The sequence below is a fragment of the Ochotona curzoniae genome, unplaced genomic scaffold (genome assembly GCF_017591425.1).
Source record: "Ochotona curzoniae isolate NIBS_2020 unplaced genomic scaffold, NIBS_Ocur_1.0 scaffold_4506, whole genome shotgun sequence".
NCBI classification, from domain to species: Eukaryota; Metazoa; Chordata; class Mammalia; order Lagomorpha; family Ochotonidae; genus Ochotona; species Ochotona curzoniae.
Window position 1 is genome coordinate 71,354,394 of NW_024467119.1, and position 3,486 is coordinate 71,357,879.

Consider the following 3,486-nt stretch of genomic DNA (forward strand, 5'->3'; position numbering starts at 1 on the left):
CCGGTCCATCTTCCCTTCCTTTCTCATCCTGTCTGTTATCTCGTCTCTTCCCTTCCGTCTTCCTTGCTTCTCCCATCCGCTCCATCATATCTTCCCTTCTGGTCCATTTCCCCTTCTTTTCCCATCCGGTCCATCTTCCCTAAGCTTCCCATCCAGTCCATCTTCCATTTCCTTCCCTTCTGGTGCATGTTCCTTTCCCTTCCCATCTGGTCTGTGGTCCATTCCCTTCTGTTTCGGTCCGCCTTGCCTTCTTTTCCTTTCTCTTCTGGTTTCCTGTTCCCATCCCGTCCCTTCACATCCTGTCCTTCTTTCATTCCTTTCCATTCTGATTATCCTTCTGTTTTCCAGGCCATCTTCTCATCCTGTCAGCCTTTCCTTTCCTTTTGTTCCCGTCCATCTTACCTTCCCAAAAATCTTCCCCTCTTTTCCTTTCCAGTCCGTCTTTCCCTCCAATCCCTTCCCATCCGTCTTCCCTTCCCTTCCCGTCCGGTCCGTCTTCGCATTTTTCTTCCTTACCATCTGGACCATCTTCCATTCCTTTCCCTTCCCGTCCATCTTCCCTTCTTTTCCCATCCGGTCCCTCATCTCTTTCCTTCCAGTCCATTTTCCCTTCTTTTAACATCTGGTCCATCCTCCCTTCTTTCCCTTCCGGTACATCTTCTCTTACTTTCCTAACCGGTCCATGCTCCCTTCCTTTCTCATCCTGTCTGTTATCTCTTCTCATCCCTTCTGTTCTGTCTCCCCTTCTTTTCCCATCCAGTCCATCTTCCCTTTTCCTTTTGCTTCTGGTCCGTATTGCCATCCCTTACCTTGACTTCCCGTCCGTCTTTTCTTCCCTTCTATTTTGATTATCCCTCTGTTTTCCAGGCCATCTTCTCATCCTTTCGGACTTTCCATTCGTTTTCTTCCTGTCTACTTACCTTCCCATCCGTCTTCCATTCCTGTTTAGTCCGTCTTCCCGTCGTGTCCCTTCAGGTCGTCTTTCTCCAGTCGCTTCCCATCTGTCTTCCGTTCCTTTCCGGTCTGTCTTTGCATTTTTCTTCCTTCCCTTCCGGTCCATCCTCCCTTCTTCTCTCATCCTGTCCATTTTCCCTTCCTTTCCCATCCGGTCCATCATCTCTTCTCTTCCCTTCTGTTCCATCTTCCATTTCCTTCGTGTCCTGCACATGTTTCCTTCCCTTCCCATCTGGTCTGTGCTCCTTACCCTTCCCTTCGGTCTGCCTTCCCTTCGGTCCGCCTTGCCTTCTTTGCCCTTCGCTTCTGGTCCGTGCTCCAGTTTCTTCTCTTGCCGTCTGTCTTTTCTTTCCTCCCATTCAGATTATCCTGTTCTCCAGGCCGTCTTTCCTCCATTTTTGTTCCTGTCCGTCTTCCCTCACTTCCATTTTCCCTTCCTTTCCCGTCCATCATCTCTTAACATCCCTGCCGGTCCATCTTCCAATAAGTTACTTTCCCTTCCTTTCCAGTCTGAGTTCCTTTGCTTCCCTTTGTTAGACTGGGCGAGAGTCCAACCCCGTGGAAGGGGAGCTACCCCGTTCGGCAAGACAAGTCACAAAGCAGAGGATGTAAAAAGCATGAGGATTTTTATTGATCATTTGCGAATGGGCGACAGAGTCTCTGGAGACACCCAGGAGTCTGCGCGTCCCAAGCAGGTTAAAGTACCGTTTTAAAGGACAAAACCGCAAACTTTGCATAACAGCTAGCATTTTACTTTAAGATTAGACAGCGCCAGGGCTCCCTTGACTTGGCATAACAGACAGCACTTTCTCAGACTGTTATGCCTCCCCTTCTTATCCACCTCATTCTTTTTGTGTTGGCCTTGCAGCCCTGGCCTTGCTACTTTATCGCAGTCATCCCAGGACTGAGTTGTTCTATTGTGTGCTCTGTTCCCTCATCCTGGAAAGCTGCTCCTCACCTTTCCAGTAGCCAAAACTCCTTTCACTTTCCACTACTTGCTTCCAGCTCTGACTCTTCCATGGGCCTTACGTGCATCAAGTCATAGTGACTGACGCATTTCCTGGCCTCAGCAATCTGCCTTTGAATCTTGTCCCCATGAATCTTGGATTTGGCTTCATAACTAACTTAGGTTATCCATAAAACCGATCCAATATTTTTCTTGTTGAGCTTGAAGAGAATGTGTTCTACTTATTTAGTATCAGATATAGTTCAGAGCCTGTAGAAATGATACTTCTCAAATTATGTTTCAAAAAGATTCAAGCTCACAGACTTTGGAGGGCATTCCCTGTAGATGAAAAGCAAAAATAAAGGAAAAACAAAACAAAACAAAATAAAAACGTGGACCAGTTTACCAGTTTAGGAAAAGGAGAGTAACAAGCTGAACAGGTTTCCTTTCAGTTTTTTTTTTTTTTTTTTTTTTTTTTTTTTTTAATAAAGAAGTCCTAATATGCTCTGGATTTGAACGGTAATACTGCAATAAGGTGGAGTAATCCACCATGGGGGGAGTGTATGGGGAGGGGTTGAGGGAACCTCAGCCTATGAAACTGTGTCATAAAATGAAATGTAATTAAAAAGGAAGTCCTAATATGCTAAAGTGAGATTTGATGCTTCCAAAGAGGAATGAATTTAGAAATGGTTTCTGGACTTACTTGATTGAAGAAAGCTCCCATTCTCCTGTGGCCATTCTAGCATGCAAATGTTTTCTTACACATTTTGGTTTCATGCTGAGGATTCTTCATAGAGTCTCATAATACATAAGGGCTACCCTCTGATTGCAAGTTCTGCATCTCCTGGTGCTGTTCCTGGTGAATTTTGTTCAACTGCTGTGATAATCAATGAGCCTAGCTAAAATCCAATGATGAATATAAACTTCTCTCTAAGGAATAATCTGCTACTTTAACAGAGAGGTAGTAAAACAGCTTTGTTTTTCTTCATTTCTTTGGGTATTTGCTGAATGAATGAATCCATGTAAAGAACTGATGAATTCAAGAATAGATACATGGTGGTAACAAAAAGTTCAGGGAACACATGTTTAAACCAATTGAGTTGGCTGCTACCCAGTAGCCACAGGAAAACAATGGATTGTTAAATTTCTGCTTAATCTGGTGAGTAGGATTCAGGACCTCCCTGTAGACAATGACCAGATAGTGGACCTGGAATGAACTTTGAAGATTGGTCATTTGGGGGCAGACCTGCTCCACAGCTATAGCTGTGTTCAGTGATGACCTGTGATGTTCAGTGATGACCTGTGGTCATGTTCAAGGAATGCTGACAGAGAACCTTTCTATTTCCACACTTTATACACTTTTACAAACATTCTAGAAGCCAATGGAAAATCATACTCTTAAGTCCTAAATAGATGTAAGCATATCTAGTTGTTTATAGTGCCCAAGGGAGGTATGTATGTCTGAAACAGACCCACTGACCTGCAGTGGTTGAAACAGCCCATAACCAGGATCACATACCATCACCAGGGTCTACAATTTCAACCATTGGCATTTCCAGGAATTCCAGGGCAGCCATGACAGGTCC